The sequence below is a fragment of the Pollachius pollachius genome, assembly GCF_949987615.1.
Source record: "Pollachius pollachius genome assembly, contig: scaffold_27, whole genome shotgun sequence".
Taxonomy (NCBI): Eukaryota; Metazoa; Chordata; class Actinopteri; order Gadiformes; family Gadidae; genus Pollachius; species Pollachius pollachius.
In genome coordinates, this window is record NW_027641399.1 from 682,894 (window position 1) to 703,508 (window position 20,615).

The following is a 20,615-nucleotide window of genomic DNA, read 5'->3' on the forward strand; positions in this document are numbered from 1 at the left end:
CGCCCGCAGAGAGTTGCAACAAAATCTGGATGTCATTGTTCAACGTATCATTATAGTGATCTCTAAGGATCAACATTGTTGTGTGCTCCCAATGTCTCGCATTACCCTCTATTAACGTCATCGTGGCCGGATGCGGGGCCGCCGGTTTAATAGCCGAAGCCAAATTGGCTGTGAGTTTCAAAATGGAGACGGGGGCCTGTTCTGCAGTGACATTAATTAAATGATGAGATACTTTAATTATTCTCAACAAAACACGCACTTTACCCGAAAAGTCTGGGTCCGGAGCAGAGGCAGTAGTACCAGGTGTCGTGCGCTGGGTAGGGAGAGGGGGTCCGCGGACAAGGCGACGTCGCCCGGCGACGCCCTGTCTCCGTGCTGTGCGTTGGTAGCGGCGATCGTCGTTGTTGCGGGACCCGTCGTGTCGTGGTGAAGCGTATCTCGCAGCCTCACGGCCGTACGGGCGGGGGTACTCGTTTGGGGCAGGCCCCCGTCCGGGAGGCCCACGGTCGGAGCGGAGCGCATCCGCATAGCTGCGGCTTACCCACTGTGGTTGATAGCCGCGAGGACCCTGGTCACGGTCACGGCGGTGAACCGAAGGATATGGACTAGGGGCCCTGGGGGGTCGATAGTCGCGGGGACCCTGGACGCGGTCCTGTTGGTGAAAAGAAGGAACAGGTCTAAGGCCCCTGGGGTCAGGTTCATTGTAATTCCTACCTCGGTTCCGTCCACGGGTCACCGTAATCCACTGGTCGTCCAACTCATAACAGTCTGTCGCCATTTTGGTTGCTGTGGGACACTCGTGGTGGTCCATCCAGAATAAAAAAACGGAATGAACTAAGAACCCGTAAAAAACGTGTAAAAGAATCGGAGTCGTGATGTTCTATCTATAAGAGATTTATTCAAATTAAAGCAGTACGTTTCGGTCTTAAAAGACCTTCCTCAGCTGCTAATAACAAGTAACCTTAAAACGACCGAGCAACGTGTGGCTTACGACAGGTGGAAGAGAGCGGAAGAGACAACAAACGCTTCAACATGGTACTATCCCGACCGGACATGACCCCTGACGCTACTTCCGGTTCCGGGTGAACCAATGAAACGGAAAAAAGGTAAAAAAAAAAATTATAAATAAATAAAATTTTCTAATATAATAAATAAAAAATAATAAATCAAAAATAAGAGACTAAAATATATTAAAGCAATTATATAAAATAATATATATATGTATATATATACATATATAAACATAAAGATACAAGGTCAAATCCGATATTACAAGGGACAGATGTCCAGCTGTTAATTCCACCACCTGAAAGTCGCCAAGGCACATATAACATCACGCTCAAGTAAACATCTGTGTATATACAAATGTGTAACAAAACATGTATCCTCATAATTATGTCAGTAAGACCATATCAGAAGGACTGTAACACGAGAACCATATTGAACATAATGAACATAATTACAACAAGAGAGTCCAAGCAAAAAGCACGCCAATCAAAAATGGATGTACAGTGGTGGCCCTGCAAACGATATACCTGAATCCACATTATTGGGTTATTTTAGGTTGTAGGGAGGCGAAGGCGACCAAGAGCCCAACATAAGTGGCACTGGCGGGTTAGGTATGAGAAGCTGAGTGCCAACGCCGAAGGCGGTGGCACTAAATGCACGGGCCTAGATATGAAAGGCAACAAGGTCACCTCCACCCCAAAACCAAACCAGAGGGCCATAAGGCATCAAATTAACACATCTATAGACACTCAGCTCTTTTCCCTTTTTAAACCATAGAACAGCTGGGGTTCGATTGGAGTGTTAAACTCTTAAGGTTAGGAATAAGATTGGGGGCGGGGTTGGGGTTAGGGTTAGGGCTAGGGTCAGGGTTGGGGTTAGGGTTAGGATAGGGGTTGGGGTCGGGGTTAGGTTAAGGGGTTAAGGTAGGGGTTGGGGTAAGGGCTAGGGTCAGGGTTGGGGTTAGGGTTAGGATAGGGGTTGGGGTCGGGGTTAGGATTAGGGGTTAAGGTTAGGGTTAGGATTAGGGGTTAGGGTTAAGGATTCAAAATGTTTACAAAGGATTATAACATTCTTAGAACCCGTTTTCAAAATAGTGTTCACGGGGCTACACACTTTAACCTCTGCACCCAATGATGCAGCATGTGCTTCGCTGTGCTGTAAGACCAGTGAATGTGGTCGCTGTCCGTGGTGAAGTCCCTACTCGGTAGCTCTGGAATAGAGTTGCAGTTATTGGTGATATATTTGTTAAGGCGGCAGAGATTGGTCTGTTCCAGATGGGGCAAAGCCTTCGAAAAGTTAATCAGAGGTACATAGACATGGGCCATCGGAAAGGCTAGTTTAGCCATTTTAATGGCCTTCTGTAGCTGTTTGATAGTGGTCTCTTCGACCTTCTGTGCCCTGTTGTTAATGCCAAAGGCCAGAATTACCTTTTTTACCCCAGCCGACACAGTTGTTTTGGCCATAATAGCCTCTGCGTGCCGAAAAGTAGCACCCGGGAAGGCATCCACTTGTAGGTCCGCCTCCGTAAAAGGTGGCATTCTGGTAAGAGTAGAATCACCCATAATGACCCACTTGTGCCGCGCTGTAAGGGACCAATCCTTCATTTTCTGGCAGGTGTTGACGTGGCGGGTGGGCCTGCGGGTTGGAGTGGAAGTGGAGGTCTCCGACGCAGGTTTCGTGAAGATGAGTTGACTCTGCGCCGTGGTACGAGTCGGGCCCATGAGTGCTGGGGCCAGGGGCACCTGAAGCTGCTGCAGGGAACCCCCTCGTGGGTCGTCTGTCGCCGCTGCGGTGGGGTCAAAGACCGGTGACATGTGGATCTCCTCAGTGGACAGGTCCAGCAGCAACGGTGGGGGAGTCACAGCAACACCAGCATCGGCCGAAGGGGTTGACGTCCGAGCCGGGGTCCAGGAGGAGCCGGCAGAGATGAGAGGTGGCTGGGTGGTCGTCCGTGTCTTCGGGGTCCTTTGTGTGCGAGGGGCCAGCGGCGGCGGGTCACAGGTCGCTGGGCGAGCAGCGGGTGCCTCCGGGGGGGTCGGGACCTGGAGTGAGGGCAGATGCGAAGAAGGGGGGGAGGAGGAGGGGGGAGAGGGGAGAGGAGAAAAGGCGAGAAAAGGGAGGAGGAGGGGGGGAGGAGAACAAGGGCGGGGAGGGAGAGGGGGAGAGGCTGGGGCCCTCAAGGCAGGAGACTGGTCCGGGCCGGCTGCAGAGCTGTGGGGATGGCCGCTCGAGTCCGAGACCCCCGTGGGTGTGGGGAGCAGCTGGTGTCTGGGCGGTGGGTGGAGTTGGACCTCAACCGTGACGCTAGGTGGCGTGGAGGGAGGGGCCGTCTCCCGTCGTGGAGTCACCTCGGAACAAAGTTCTTGTGAGAGCATAGCATGTACAATCTGCAATGTCTGTGGGTTGAGTCTTCTACCAAAATGGCGGCTAGCCCAGGAGGAAGCCACCGCAAAGGGCTGTTGCCAATCGCCCGCAGAGAGTTGCAACAAAATCTGGATGTCATTGTTCAACGTATCATTATAGTGATCTCTAAGGATCAACATTGTTGTGTGCTCCCAATGTCTCGCATTACCCTCTATTAACGTCATCGTGGCCGGATGCGGGGCCGCCGGTTTAATAGCCGAAGCCAAATTGGCTGTGAGTTTCAAAATGGAGACGGGGGCCTGTTCTGCAGTGACATTAATTAAATGATGAGATACTTTAATTATTCTCAACAAAACACGCACTTTACCCGAAAAGTCTGGGTCCGGAGCAGAGGCAGTAGTACCAGGTGTCGTGCGCTGGGTAGGGAGAGGGGGTCCGCGGACAAGGCGACGTCGCCCGGCGACGCCCTGTCTCCGTGCTGTGCGTTGGTAGCGGCGATCGTCGTTGTTGCGGGACCCGTCGTGTCGTGGTGAAGCGTATCTCGCAGCCTCACGGCCGTACGGGCGGGGGTACTCGTTTGGGGCAGGCCCCCGTCCGGGAGGCCCACGGTCGGAGCGGAGCGCATCCGCATAGCTGCGGCTTACCCACTGTGGTTGATAGCCGCGAGGACCCTGGTCACGGTCACGGCGGTGAACCGAAGGATATGGACTAGGGGCCCTGGGGGGTCGATAGTCGCGGGGACCCTGGACGCGGTCCTGTTGGTGAAAAGAAGGAACAGGTCTAAGGCCCCTGGGGTCAGGTTCATTGTAATTCCTACCTCGGTTCCGTCCACGGGTCACCGTAATCCACTGGTCGTCCAACTCATAACAGTCTGTCGCCATTTTGGTTGCTGTGGGACACTCGTGGTGGTCCATCCAGAATAAAAAAACGGAATGAACTAAGAACCCGTAAAAAACGTGTAAAAGAATCGGAGTCGTGATGTTCTATCTATAAGAGATTTATTCAAATTAAAGCAGTACGTTTCGGTCTTAAAAGACCTTCCTCAGCTGCTAATAACAAGTAACCTTAAAACGACCGAGCAACGTGTGGCTTACGACAGGTGGAAGAGAGCGGAAGAGACAACAAACGCTTCAACATGGTACTATCCCGACCGGACATGACCCCTGACGCTACTTCCGGTTCCGGGTGAACCAATGAAACGGAAAAAAGGTAAAAAAAAAAATTATAAATAAATAAAATTTTCTAATATAATAAATAAAAAATAATAAATCAAAAATAAGAGACTAAAATATATTAAAGCAATTATATAAAATAATATATATATGTATATATATACATATATAAACATAAAGATACAAGGTCAAATCCGATATTACAAGGGACAGATGTCCAGCTGTTAATTCCACCACCTGAAAGTCGCCAAGGCACATATAACATCACGCTCAAGTAAACATCTGTGTATATACAAATGTGTAACAAAACATGTATCCTCATAATTATGTCAGTAAGACCATATCAGAAGGACTGTAACACGAGAACCATATTGAACATAATGAACATAATTACAACAAGAGAGTCCAAGCAAAAAGCACGCCAATCAAAAATGGATGTACAGTGGTGGCCCTGCAAACGATATACCTGAATCCACATTATTGGGTTATTTTAGGTTGTAGGGAGGCGAAGGCGACCAAGAGCCCAACATAAGTGGCACTGGCGGGTTAGGTATGAGAAGCTGAGTGCCAACGCCGAAGGCGGTGGCACTAAATGCACGGGCCTAGATATGAAAGGCAACAAGGTCACCTCCACCCCAAAACCAAACCAGAGGGCCATAAGGCATCAAATTAACACATCTATAGACACTCAGCTCTTTTCCCTTTTTAAACCATAGAACAGCTGGGGTTCGATTGGAGTGTTAAACTCTTAAGGTTAGGAATAAGATTGGGGGCGGGGTTGGGGTTAGGGTTAGGGCTAGGGTCAGGGTTGGGGTTAGGGTTAGGATAGGGGTTGGGGTCGGGGTTAGGTTAAGGGGTTAAGGTAGGGGTTGGGGTAAGGGCTAGGGTCAGGGTTGGGGTTAGGGTTAGGATAGGGGTTGGGGTCGGGGTTAGGATTAGGGGTTAAGGTTAGGGTTAGGATTAGGGGTTAGGGTTAAGGATTCAAAATGTTTACAAAGGATTATAACATTCTTAGAACCCGTTTTCAAAATAGTGTTCACGGGGCTACACACTTTAACCTCTGCACCCAATGATGCAGCATGTGCTTCGCTGTGCTGTAAGACCAGTGAATGTGGTCGCTGTCCGTGGTGAAGTCCCTACTCGGTAGCTCTGGAATAGAGTTGCAGTTATTGGTGATATATTTGTTAAGGCGGCAGAGATTGGTCTGTTCCAGATGGGGCAAAGCCTTCGAAAAGTTAATCAGAGGTACATAGACATGGGCCATCGGAAAGGCTAGTTTAGCCATTTTAATGGCCTTCTGTAGCTGTTTGATAGTGGTCTCTTCGACCTTCTGTGCCCTGTTGTTAATGCCAAAGGCCAGAATTACCTTTTTTACCCCAGCCGACACAGTTGTTTTGGCCATAATAGCCTCTGCGTGCCGAAAAGTAGCACCCGGGAAGGCATCCACTTGTAGGTCCGCCTCCGTAAAAGGTGGCATTCTGGTAAGAGTAGAATCACCCATAATGACCCACTTGTGCCGCGCTGTAAGGGACCAATCCTTCATTTTCTGGCAGGTGTTGACGTGGCGGGTGGGCCTGCGGGTTGGAGTGGAAGTGGAGGTCTCCGACGCAGGTTTCGTGAAGATGAGTTGACTCTGCGCCGTGGTACGAGTCGGGCCCATGAGTGCTGGGGCCAGGGGCACCTGAAGCTGCTGCAGGGAACCCCCTCGTGGGTCGTCTGTCGCCGCTGCGGTGGGGTCAAAGACCGGTGACATGTGGATCTCCTCAGTGGACAGGTCCAGCAGCAACGGTGGGGGAGTCACAGCAACACCAGCATCGGCCGAAGGGGTTGACGTCCGAGCCGGGGTCCAGGAGGAGCCGGCAGAGATGAGAGGTGGCTGGGTGGTCGTCCGTGTCTTCGGGGTCCTTTGTGTGCGAGGGGCCAGCGGCGGCGGGTCACAGGTCGCTGGGCGAGCAGCGGGTGCCTCCGGGGGGGTCGGGACCTGGAGTGAGGGCAGATGCGAAGAAGGGGGGGAGGAGGAGGGGGGAGAGGGGAGAGGAGAAAAGGCGAGAAAAGGGAGGAGGAGGGGGGGAGGAGAACAAGGGCGGGGAGGGAGAGGGGGAGAGGCTGGGGCCCTCAAGGCAGGAGACTGGTCCGGGCCGGCTGCAGAGCTGTGGGGATGGCCGCTCGAGTCCGAGACCCCCGTGGGTGTGGGGAGCAGCTGGTGTCTGGGCGGTGGGTGGAGTTGGACCTCAACCGTGACGCTAGGTGGCGTGGAGGGAGGGGCCGTCTCCCGTCGTGGAGTCACCTCGGAACAAAGTTCTTGTGAGAGCATAGCATGTACAATCTGCAATGTCTGTGGGTTGAGTCTTCTACCAAAATGGCGGCTAGCCCAGGAGGAAGCCACCGCAAAGGGCTGTTGCCAATCGCCCGCAGAGAGTTGCAACAAAATCTGGATGTCATTGTTCAACGTATCATTATAGTGATCTCTAAGGATCAACATTGTTGTGTGCTCCCAATGTCTCGCATTACCCTCTATTAACGTCATCGTGGCCGGATGCGGGGCCGCCGGTTTAATAGCCGAAGCCAAATTGGCTGTGAGTTTCAAAATGGAGACGGGGGCCTGTTCTGCAGTGACATTAATTAAATGATGAGATACTTTAATTATTCTCAACAAAACACGCACTTTACCCGAAAAGTCTGGGTCCGGAGCAGAGGCAGTAGTACCAGGTGTCGTGCGCTGGGTAGGGAGAGGGGGTCCGCGGACAAGGCGACGTCGCCCGGCGACGCCCTGTCTCCGTGCTGTGCGTTGGTAGCGGCGATCGTCGTTGTTGCGGGACCCGTCGTGTCGTGGTGAAGCGTATCTCGCAGCCTCACGGCCGTACGGGCGGGGGTACTCGTTTGGGGCAGGCCCCCGTCCGGGAGGCCCACGGTCGGAGCGGAGCGCATCCGCATAGCTGCGGCTTACCCACTGTGGTTGATAGCCGCGAGGACCCTGGTCACGGTCACGGCGGTGAACCGAAGGATATGGACTAGGGGCCCTGGGGGGTCGATAGTCGCGGGGACCCTGGACGCGGTCCTGTTGGTGAAAAGAAGGAACAGGTCTAAGGCCCCTGGGGTCAGGTTCATTGTAATTCCTACCTCGGTTCCGTCCACGGGTCACCGTAATCCACTGGTCGTCCAACTCATAACAGTCTGTCGCCATTTTGGTTGCTGTGGGACACTCGTGGTGGTCCATCCAGAATAAAAAAACGGAATGAACTAAGAACCCGTAAAAAACGTGTAAAAGAATCGGAGTCGTGATGTTCTATCTATAAGAGATTTATTCAAATTAAAGCAGTACGTTTCGGTCTTAAAAGACCTTCCTCAGCTGCTAATAACAAGTAACCTTAAAACGACCGAGCAACGTGTGGCTTACGACAGGTGGAAGAGAGCGGAAGAGACAACAAACGCTTCAACATGGTACTATCCCGACCGGACATGACCCCTGACGCTACTTCCGGTTCCGGGTGAACCAATGAAACGGAAAAAAGGTAAAAAAAAAAATTATAAATAAATAAAATTTTCTAATATAATAAATAAAAAATAATAAATCAAAAATAAGAGACTAAAATATATTAAAGCAATTATATAAAATAATATATATATGTATATATATACATATATAAACATAAAGATACAAGGTCAAATCCGATATTACAAGGGACAGATGTCCAGCTGTTAATTCCACCACCTGAAAGTCGCCAAGGCACATATAACATCACGCTCAAGTAAACATCTGTGTATATACAAATGTGTAACAAAACATGTATCCTCATAATTATGTCAGTAAGACCATATCAGAAGGACTGTAACACGAGAACCATATTGAACATAATGAACATAATTACAACAAGAGAGTCCAAGCAAAAAGCACGCCAATCAAAAATGGATGTACAGTGGTGGCCCTGCAAACGATATACCTGAATCCACATTATTGGGTTATTTTAGGTTGTAGGGAGGCGAAGGCGACCAAGAGCCCAACATAAGTGGCACTGGCGGGTTAGGTATGAGAAGCTGAGTGCCAACGCCGAAGGCGGTGGCACTAAATGCACGGGCCTAGATATGAAAGGCAACAAGGTCACCTCCACCCCAAAACCAAACCAGAGGGCCATAAGGCATCAAATTAACACATCTATAGACACTCAGCTCTTTTCCCTTTTTAAACCATAGAACAGCTGGGGTTCGATTGGAGTGTTAAACTCTTAAGGTTAGGAATAAGATTGGGGGCGGGGTTGGGGTTAGGGTTAGGGCTAGGGTCAGGGTTGGGGTTAGGGTTAGGATAGGGGTTGGGGTCGGGGTTAGGTTAAGGGGTTAAGGTAGGGGTTGGGGTAAGGGCTAGGGTCAGGGTTGGGGTTAGGGTTAGGATAGGGGTTGGGGTCGGGGTTAGGATTAGGGGTTAAGGTTAGGGTTAGGATTAGGGGTTAGGGTTAAGGATTCAAAATGTTTACAAAGGATTATAACATTCTTAGAACCCGTTTTCAAAATAGTGTTCACGGGGCTACACACTTTAACCTCTGCACCCAATGATGCAGCATGTGCTTCGCTGTGCTGTAAGACCAGTGAATGTGGTCGCTGTCCGTGGTGAAGTCCCTACTCGGTAGCTCTGGAATAGAGTTGCAGTTATTGGTGATATATTTGTTAAGGCGGCAGAGATTGGTCTGTTCCAGATGGGGCAAAGCCTTCGAAAAGTTAATCAGAGGTACATAGACATGGGCCATCGGAAAGGCTAGTTTAGCCATTTTAATGGCCTTCTGTAGCTGTTTGATAGTGGTCTCTTCGACCTTCTGTGCCCTGTTGTTAATGCCAAAGGCCAGAATTACCTTTTTTACCCCAGCCGACACAGTTGTTTTGGCCATAATAGCCTCTGCGTGCCGAAAAGTAGCACCCGGGAAGGCATCCACTTGTAGGTCCGCCTCCGTAAAAGGTGGCATTCTGGTAAGAGTAGAATCACCCATAATGACCCACTTGTGCCGCGCTGTAAGGGACCAATCCTTCATTTTCTGGCAGGTGTTGACGTGGCGGGTGGGCCTGCGGGTTGGAGTGGAAGTGGAGGTCTCCGACGCAGGTTTCGTGAAGATGAGTTGACTCTGCGCCGTGGTACGAGTCGGGCCCATGAGTGCTGGGGCCAGGGGCACCTGAAGCTGCTGCAGGGAACCCCCTCGTGGGTCGTCTGTCGCCGCTGCGGTGGGGTCAAAGACCGGTGACATGTGGATCTCCTCAGTGGACAGGTCCAGCAGCAACGGTGGGGGAGTCACAGCAACACCAGCATCGGCCGAAGGGGTTGACGTCCGAGCCGGGGTCCAGGAGGAGCCGGCAGAGATGAGAGGTGGCTGGGTGGTCGTCCGTGTCTTCGGGGTCCTTTGTGTGCGAGGGGCCAGCGGCGGCGGGTCACAGGTCGCTGGGCGAGCAGCGGGTGCCTCCGGGGGGGTCGGGACCTGGAGTGAGGGCAGATGCGAAGAAGGGGGGGAGGAGGAGGGGGGAGAGGGGAGAGGAGAAAAGGCGAGAAAAGGGAGGAGGAGGGGGGGAGGAGAACAAGGGCGGGGAGGGAGAGGGGGAGAGGCTGGGGCCCTCAAGGCAGGAGACTGGTCCGGGCCGGCTGCAGAGCTGTGGGGATGGCCGCTCGAGTCCGAGACCCCCGTGGGTGTGGGGAGCAGCTGGTGTCTGGGCGGTGGGTGGAGTTGGACCTCAACCGTGACGCTAGGTGGCGTGGAGGGAGGGGCCGTCTCCCGTCGTGGAGTCACCTCGGAACAAAGTTCTTGTGAGAGCATAGCATGTACAATCTGCAATGTCTGTGGGTTGAGTCTTCTACCAAAATGGCGGCTAGCCCAGGAGGAAGCCACCGCAAAGGGCTGTTGCCAATCGCCCGCAGAGAGTTGCAACAAAATCTGGATGTCATTGTTCAACGTATCATTATAGTGATCTCTAAGGATCAACATTGTTGTGTGCTCCCAATGTCTCGCATTACCCTCTATTAACGTCATCGTGGCCGGATGCGGGGCCGCCGGTTTAATAGCCGAAGCCAAATTGGCTGTGAGTTTCAAAATGGAGACGGGGGCCTGTTCTGCAGTGACATTAATTAAATGATGAGATACTTTAATTATTCTCAACAAAACACGCACTTTACCCGAAAAGTCTGGGTCCGGAGCAGAGGCAGTAGTACCAGGTGTCGTGCGCTGGGTAGGGAGAGGGGGTCCGCGGACAAGGCGACGTCGCCCGGCGACGCCCTGTCTCCGTGCTGTGCGTTGGTAGCGGCGATCGTCGTTGTTGCGGGACCCGTCGTGTCGTGGTGAAGCGTATCTCGCAGCCTCACGGCCGTACGGGCGGGGGTACTCGTTTGGGGCAGGCCCCCGTCCGGGAGGCCCACGGTCGGAGCGGAGCGCATCCGCATAGCTGCGGCTTACCCACTGTGGTTGATAGCCGCGAGGACCCTGGTCACGGTCACGGCGGTGAACCGAAGGATATGGACTAGGGGCCCTGGGGGGTCGATAGTCGCGGGGACCCTGGACGCGGTCCTGTTGGTGAAAAGAAGGAACAGGTCTAAGGCCCCTGGGGTCAGGTTCATTGTAATTCCTACCTCGGTTCCGTCCACGGGTCACCGTAATCCACTGGTCGTCCAACTCATAACAGTCTGTCGCCATTTTGGTTGCTGTGGGACACTCGTGGTGGTCCATCCAGAATAAAAAAACGGAATGAACTAAGAACCCGTAAAAAACGTGTAAAAGAATCGGAGTCGTGATGTTCTATCTATAAGAGATTTATTCAAATTAAAGCAGTACGTTTCGGTCTTAAAAGACCTTCCTCAGCTGCTAATAACAAGTAACCTTAAAACGACCGAGCAACGTGTGGCTTACGACAGGTGGAAGAGAGCGGAAGAGACAACAAACGCTTCAACATGGTACTATCCCGACCGGACATGACCCCTGACGCTACTTCCGGTTCCGGGTGAACCAATGAAACGGAAAAAAGGTAAAAAAAAAAATTATAAATAAATAAAATTTTCTAATATAATAAATAAAAAATAATAAATCAAAAATAAGAGACTAAAATATATTAAAGCAATTATATAAAATAATATATATATGTATATATATACATATATAAACATAAAGATACAAGGTCAAATCCGATATTACAAGGGACAGATGTCCAGCTGTTAATTCCACCACCTGAAAGTCGCCAAGGCACATATAACATCACGCTCAAGTAAACATCTGTGTATATACAAATGTGTAACAAAACATGTATCCTCATAATTATGTCAGTAAGACCATATCAGAAGGACTGTAACACGAGAACCATATTGAACATAATGAACATAATTACAACAAGAGAGTCCAAGCAAAAAGCACGCCAATCAAAAATGGATGTACAGTGGTGGCCCTGCAAACGATATACCTGAATCCACATTATTGGGTTATTTTAGGTTGTAGGGAGGCGAAGGCGACCAAGAGCCCAACATAAGTGGCACTGGCGGGTTAGGTATGAGAAGCTGAGTGCCAACGCCGAAGGCGGTGGCACTAAATGCACGGGCCTAGATATGAAAGGCAACAAGGTCACCTCCACCCCAAAACCAAACCAGAGGGCCATAAGGCATCAAATTAACACATCTATAGACACTCAGCTCTTTTCCCTTTTTAAACCATAGAACAGCTGGGGTTCGATTGGAGTGTTAAACTCTTAAGGTTAGGAATAAGATTGGGGGCGGGGTTGGGGTTAGGGTTAGGGCTAGGGTCAGGGTTGGGGTTAGGGTTAGGATAGGGGTTGGGGTCGGGGTTAGGTTAAGGGGTTAAGGTAGGGGTTGGGGTAAGGGCTAGGGTCAGGGTTGGGGTTAGGGTTAGGATAGGGGTTGGGGTCGGGGTTAGGATTAGGGGTTAAGGTTAGGGTTAGGATTAGGGGTTAGGGTTAAGGATTCAAAATGTTTACAAAGGATTATAACATTCTTAGAACCCGTTTTCAAAATAGTGTTCACGGGGCTACACACTTTAACCTCTGCACCCAATGATGCAGCATGTGCTTCGCTGTGCTGTAAGACCAGTGAATGTGGTCGCTGTCCGTGGTGAAGTCCCTACTCGGTAGCTCTGGAATAGAGTTGCAGTTATTGGTGATATATTTGTTAAGGCGGCAGAGATTGGTCTGTTCCAGATGGGGCAAAGCCTTCGAAAAGTTAATCAGAGGTACATAGACATGGGCCATCGGAAAGGCTAGTTTAGCCATTTTAATGGCCTTCTGTAGCTGTTTGATAGTGGTCTCTTCGACCTTCTGTGCCCTGTTGTTAATGCCAAAGGCCAGAATTACCTTTTTTACCCCAGCCGACACAGTTGTTTTGGCCATAATAGCCTCTGCGTGCCGAAAAGTAGCACCCGGGAAGGCATCCACTTGTAGGTCCGCCTCCGTAAAAGGTGGCATTCTGGTAAGAGTAGAATCACCCATAATGACCCACTTGTGCCGCGCTGTAAGGGACCAATCCTTCATTTTCTGGCAGGTGTTGACGTGGCGGGTGGGCCTGCGGGTTGGAGTGGAAGTGGAGGTCTCCGACGCAGGTTTCGTGAAGATGAGTTGACTCTGCGCCGTGGTACGAGTCGGGCCCATGAGTGCTGGGGCCAGGGGCACCTGAAGCTGCTGCAGGGAACCCCCTCGTGGGTCGTCTGTCGCCGCTGCGGTGGGGTCAAAGACCGGTGACATGTGGATCTCCTCAGTGGACAGGTCCAGCAGCAACGGTGGGGGAGTCACAGCAACACCAGCATCGGCCGAAGGGGTTGACGTCCGAGCCGGGGTCCAGGAGGAGCCGGCAGAGATGAGAGGTGGCTGGGTGGTCGTCCGTGTCTTCGGGGTCCTTTGTGTGCGAGGGGCCAGCGGCGGCGGGTCACAGGTCGCTGGGCGAGCAGCGGGTGCCTCCGGGGGGGTCGGGACCTGGAGTGAGGGCAGATGCGAAGAAGGGGGGGAGGAGGAGGGGGGAGAGGGGAGAGGAGAAAAGGCGAGAAAAGGGAGGAGGAGGGGGGGAGGAGAACAAGGGCGGGGAGGGAGAGGGGGAGAGGCTGGGGCCCTCAAGGCAGGAGACTGGTCCGGGCCGGCTGCAGAGCTGTGGGGATGGCCGCTCGAGTCCGAGACCCCCGTGGGTGTGGGGAGCAGCTGGTGTCTGGGCGGTGGGTGGAGTTGGACCTCAACCGTGACGCTAGGTGGCGTGGAGGGAGGGGCCGTCTCCCGTCGTGGAGTCACCTCGGAACAAAGTTCTTGTGAGAGCATAGCATGTACAATCTGCAATGTCTGTGGGTTGAGTCTTCTACCAAAATGGCGGCTAGCCCAGGAGGAAGCCACCGCAAAGGGCTGTTGCCAATCGCCCGCAGAGAGTTGCAACAAAATCTGGATGTCATTGTTCAACGTATCATTATAGTGATCTCTAAGGATCAACATTGTTGTGTGCTCCCAATGTCTCGCATTACCCTCTATTAACGTCATCGTGGCCGGATGCGGGGCCGCCGGTTTAATAGCCGAAGCCAAATTGGCTGTGAGTTTCAAAATGGAGACGGGGGCCTGTTCTGCAGTGACATTAATTAAATGATGAGATACTTTAATTATTCTCAACAAAACACGCACTTTACCCGAAAAGTCTGGGTCCGGAGCAGAGGCAGTAGTACCAGGTGTCGTGCGCTGGGTAGGGAGAGGGGGTCCGCGGACAAGGCGACGTCGCCCGGCGACGCCCTGTCTCCGTGCTGTGCGTTGGTAGCGGCGATCGTCGTTGTTGCGGGACCCGTCGTGTCGTGGTGAAGCGTATCTCGCAGCCTCACGGCCGTACGGGCGGGGGTACTCGTTTGGGGCAGGCCCCCGTCCGGGAGGCCCACGGTCGGAGCGGAGCGCATCCGCATAGCTGCGGCTTACCCACTGTGGTTGATAGCCGCGAGGACCCTGGTCACGGTCACGGCGGTGAACCGAAGGATATGGACTAGGGGCCCTGGGGGGTCGATAGTCGCGGGGACCCTGGACGCGGTCCTGTTGGTGAAAAGAAGGAACAGGTCTAAGGCCCCTGGGGTCAGGTTCATTGTAATTCCTACCTCGGTTCCGTCCACGGGTCACCGTAATCCACTGGTCGTCCAACTCATAACAGTCTGTCGCCATTTTGGTTGCTGTGGGACACTCGTGGTGGTCCATCCAGAATAAAAAAACGGAATGAACTAAGAACCCGTAAAAAACGTGTAAAAGAATCGGAGTCGTGATGTTCTATCTATAAGAGATTTATTCAAATTAAAGCAGTACGTTTCGGTCTTAAAAGACCTTCCTCAGCTGCTAATAACAAGTAACCTTAAAACGACCGAGCAACGTGTGGCTTACGACAGGTGGAAGAGAGCGGAAGAGACAACAAACGCTTCAACATGGTACTATCCCGACCGGACATGACCCCTGACGCTACTTCCGGTTCCGGGTGAACCAATGAAACGGAAAAAAGGTAAAAAAAAAAATTATAAATAAATAAAATTTTCTAATATAATAAATAAAAAATAATAAATCAAAAATAAGAGACTAAAATATATTAAAGCAATTATATAAAATAATATATATATGTATATATATACATATATAAACATAAAGATACAAGGTCAAATCCGATATTACAAGGGACAGATGTCCAGCTGTTAATTCCACCACCTGAAAGTCGCCAAGGCACATATAACATCACGCTCAAGTAAACATCTGTGTATATACAAATGTGTAACAAAACATGTATCCTCATAATTATGTCAGTAAGACCATATCAGAAGGACTGTAACACGAGAACCATATTGAACATAATGAACATAATTACAACAAGAGAGTCCAAGCAAAAAGCACGCCAATCAAAAATGGATGTACAGTGGTGGCCCTGCAAACGATATACCTGAATCCACATTATTGGGTTATTTTAGGTTGTAGGGAGGCGAAGGCGACCAAGAGCCCAACATAAGTGGCACTGGCGGGTTAGGTATGAGAAGCTGAGTGCCAACGCCGAAGGCGGTGGCACTAAATGCACGGGCCTAGATATGAAAGGCAACAAGGTCACCTCCACCCCAAAACCAAACCAGAGGGCCATAAGGCATCAAATTAACACATCTATAGACACTCAGCTCTTTTCCCTTTTTAAACCATAGAACAGCTGGGGTTCGATTGGAGTGTTAAACTCTTAAGGTTAGGAATAAGATTGGGGGCGGGGTTGGGGTTAGGGTTAGGGCTAGGGTCAGGGTTGGGGTTAGGGTTAGGATAGGGGTTGGGGTCGGGGTTAGGTTAAGGGGTTAAGGTAGGGGTTGGGGTAAGGGCTAGGGTCAGGGTTGGGGTTAGGGTTAGGATAGGGGTTGGGGTCGGGGTTAGGATTAGGGGTTAAGGTTAGGGTTAGGATTAGGGGTTAGGGTTAAGGATTCAAAATGTTTACAAAGGATTATAACATTCTTAGAACCCGTTTTCAAAATAGTGTTCACGGGGCTACACACTTTAACCTCTGCACCCAATGATGCAGCATGTGCTTCGCTGTGCTGTAAGACCAGTGAATGTGGTCGCTGTCCGTGGTGAAGTCCCTACTCGGTAGCTCTGGAATAGAGTTGCAGTTATTGGTGATATATTTGTTAAGGCGGCAGAGATTGGTCTGTTCCAGATGGGGCAAAGCCTTCGAAAAGTTAATCAGAGGTACATAGACATGGGCCATCGGAAAGGCTAGTTTAGCCATTTTAATGGCCTTCTGTAGCTGTTTGATAGTGGTCTCTTCGACCTTCTGTGCCCTGTTGTTAATGCCAAAGGCCAGAATTACCTTTTTTACCCCAGCCGACACAGTTGTTTTGGCCATAATAGCCTCTGCGTGCCGAAAAGTAGCACCCGGGAAGGCATCCACTTGTAGGTCCGCCTCCGTAAAAGGTGGCATTCTGGTAAGAGTAGAATCACCCATAATGACCCACTTGTGCCGCGCTGTAAGGGACCAATCCTTCATTTTCTGGCAGGTGTTGACGTGGCGGGTGGGCCTGCGGGTTGGAGTGGAAGTGGAGGTCTCCGACGCAGGTTTCGTGAAGATGAGTTGACTCTGCGCCGTGGTACGAGTCGGGCCCATGAGTGCTGGGGCCAGGGGCACCTGAAGCTGCTGCAGGGAACCCCCTCGTGGGTCGTCTGTCGCCGCTGCGGTGGGGTCAAAGACCGGTGACATGTGGATCTCCTCAGTGGACAGGTCCAGCAGCAACGGTGGGGGAGTCACAGCAACACCAGCATCGGCCGAAGGGGTTGACGTCCGAGCCGGGGTCCAGGAGGAGCCGGCAGAGATGAGAGGTGGCTGGGTGGTCGTCCGTGTCTTCGGGGTCCTTTGTGTGCGAGGGGCCAGCGGCGGCGGGTCACAGGTCGCTGGGCGAGCAGCGGGTGCCTCCGGGGGGGTCGGGACCTGGAGTGAGGGCAGATGCGAAGAAGGGGGGGAGGAGGAGGGGGGAGAGGGGAGAGGAGAAAAGGCGAGAAAAGGGAGGAGGAGGGGGGGAGGAGAACAAGGGCGGGGAGGGAGAGGGGGAGAGGCTGGGGCCCTCAAGGCAGGAGACTGGTCCGGGCCGGCTGCAGAGCTGTGGGGATGGCCGCTCGAGTCCGAGACCCCCGTGGGTGTGGGGAGCAGCTGGTGTCTGGGCGGTGGGTGGAGTTGGACCTCAACCGTGACGCTAGGTGGCGTGGAGGGAGGGGCCGTCTCCCGTCGTGGAGTCACCTCGGAACAAAGTTCTTGTGAGAGCATAGCATGTACAATCTGCAATGTCTGTGGGTTGAGTCTTCTACCAAAATGGCGGCTAGCCCAGGAGGAAGCCACCGCAAAGGGCTGTTGCCAATCGCCCGCAGAGAGTTGCAACAAAATCTGGATGTCATTGTTCAACGTATCATTATAGTGATCTCTAAGGATCAACATTGTTGTGTGCTCCCAATGTCTCGCATTACCCTCTATTAACGTCATCGTGGCCGGATGCGGGGCCGCCGGTTTAATAGCCGAAGCCAAATTGGCTGTGAGTTTCAAAATGGAGACGGGGGCCTGTTCTGCAGTGACATTAATTAAATGATGAGATACTTTAATTATTCTCAACAAAACACGCACTTTACCCGAAAAGTCTGGGTCCGGAGCAGAGGCAGTAGTACCAGGTGTCGTGCGCTGGGTAGGGAGAGGGGGTCCGCGGACAAGGCGACGTCGCCCGGCGACGCCCTGTCTCCGTGCTGTGCGTTGGTAGCGGCGATCGTCGTTGTTGCGGGACCCGTCGTGTCGTGGTGAAGCGTATCTCGCAGCCTCACGGCCGTACGGGCGGGGGTACTCGTTTGGGGCAGGCCCCCGTCCGGGAGGCCCACGGTCGGAGCGGAGCGCATCCGCATAGCTGCGGCTTACCCACTGTGGTTGATAGCCGCGAGGACCCTGGTCACGGTCACGGCGGTGAACCGAAGGATATGGACTAGGGGCCCTGGGGGGTCGATAGTCGCGGGGACCCTGGACGCGGTCCTGTTGGTGAAAAGAAGGAACAGGTCTAAGGCCCCTGGGGTCAGGTTCATTGTAATTCCTACCTCGGTTCCGTCCACGGGTCACCGTAATCCACTGGTCGTCCAACTCATAACAGTCTGTCGCCATTTTGGTTGCTGTGGGACACTCGTGGTGGTCCATCCAGAATAAAAAAACGGAATGAACTAAGAACCCGTAAAAAACGTGTAAAAGAATCGGAGTCGTGATGTTCTATCTATAAGAGATTTATTCAAATTAAAGCAGTACGTTTCGGTCTTAAAAGACCTTCCTCAGCTGCTAATAACAAGTAACCTTAAAACGACCGAGCAACGTGTGGCTTACGACAGGTGGAAGAGAGCGGAAGAGACAACAAACGCTTCAACATGGTACTATCCCGACCGGACATGACCCCTGACGCTACTTCCGGTTCCGGGTGAACCAATGAAACGGAAAAAAGGTAAAAAAAAAAATTATAAATAAATAAAATTTTCTAATATAATAAATAAAAAATAATAAATCAAAAATAAGAGACTAAAATATATTAAAGCAATTATATAAAATAATATATATATGTATATATATACATATATAAACATAAAGATACAAGGTCAAATCCGATATTACAAGGGACAGATGTCCAGCTGTTAATTCCACCACCTGAAAGTCGCCAAGGCACATATAACATCACGCTCAAGTAAACATCTGTGTATATACAAATGTGTAACAAAACATGTATCCTCATAATTATGTCAGTAAGACCATATCAGAAGGACTGTAACACGAGAACCATATTGAACATAATGAACATAATTACAACAAGAGAGTCCAAGCAAAAAGCACGCCAATCAAAAATGGATGTACAGTGGTGGCCCTGCAAACGATATACCTGAATCCACATTATTGGGTTATTTTAGGTTGTAGGGAGGCGAAGGCGACCAAGAGCCCAACATAAGTGGCACTGGCGGGTTAGGTATGAGAAGCTGAGTGCCAACGCCGAAGGCGGTGGCACTAAATGCACGGGCCTAGATATGAAAGGCAACAAGGTCACCTCCACCCCAAAACCAAACCAGAGGGCCATAAGGCATCAAATTAACACATCTATAGACACTCAGCTCTTTTCCCTTTTTAAACCATAGAACAGCTGGGGTTCGATTGGAGTGTTAAACTCTTAAGGTTAGGAATAAGATTGGGGGCGGGGTTGGGGTTAGGGTTAGGGCTAGGGTCAGGGTTGGGGTTAGGGTTAGGATAGGGGTTGGGGTCGGGGTTAGGTTAAGGGGTTAAGGTAGGGGTTGGGGTAAGGGCTAGGGTCAGGGTTGGGGTTAGGGTTAGGATAGGGGTTGGGGTCGGGGTTAGGATTAGGGGTTAAGGTTAGGGTTAGGATTAGGGGTTAGGGTTAAGGATTCAAAATGTTTACAAAGGATTATAACATTCTTAGAACCCGTTTTCAAAATAGTGTTCACGGGGCTACACACTTTAACCTCTGCACCCAATGATGCAGCATGTGCTTCGCTGTGCTGTAAGACCAGTGAATGTGGTCGCTGTCCGTGGTGAAGTCCCTACTCGGTAGCTCTGGAATAGAGTTGCAGTTATTGGTGATATATTTGTTAAGGCGGCAGAGATTGGTCTGTTCCAGATGGGGCAAAGCCTTCGAAAAGTTAATCAGAGGTACATAGACATGGGCCATCGGAAAGGCTAGTTTAGCCATTTTAATGGCCTTCTGTAGCTGTTTGATAGTGGTCTCTTCGACCTTCTGTGCCCTGTTGTTAATGCCAAAGGCCAGAATTACCTTTTTTACCCCAGCCGACACAGTTGTTTTGGCCATAATAGCCTCTGCGTGCCGAAAAGTAGCACCCGGGAAGGCATCCACTTGTAGGTCCGCCTCCGTAAAAGGTGGCATTCTGGTAAGAGTAGAATCACCCATAATGACCCACTTGTGCCGCGCTGTAAGGGACCAATCCTTCATTTTCTGGCAGGTGTTGACGTGGCGGGTGGGCCTGCGGGTTGGAGTGGAAGTGGAGGTCTCCGACGCAGGTTTCGTGAAGATGAGTTGACTCTGCGCCGTGGTACGAGTCGGGCCCATGAGTGCTGGGGCCAGGGGCACCTGAAGCTGCTGCAGGGAACCCCCTCGTGGGTCGTCTGTCGCCGCTGCGGTGGGGTCAAAGACCGGTGACATGTGGATCTCCTCAGTGGACAGGTCCAGCAGCAACGGTGGGGGAGTCACAGCAACACCAGCATCGGCCGAAGGGGTTGACGTCCGAGCCGGGGTCCAGGAGGAGCCGGCAGAGATGAGAGGTGGCTGGGTGGTCGTCCGTGTCTTCGGGGTCCTTTGTGTGCGAGGGGCCAGCGGCGGCGGGTCACAGGTCGCTGGGCGAGCAGCGGGTGCCTCCGGGGGGGTCGGGACCTGGAGTGAGGGCAGATGCGAAGAAGGGGGGGAGGAGGAGGGGGGAGAGGGGAGAGGAGAAAAGGCGAGAAAAGGGAGGAGGAGGGGGGGAGGAGAACAAGGGCGGGGAGGGAGAGGGGGAGAGGCTGGGGCCCTCAAGGCAGGAGACTGGTCCGGGCCGGCTGCAGAGCTGTGGGGATGGCCGCTCGAG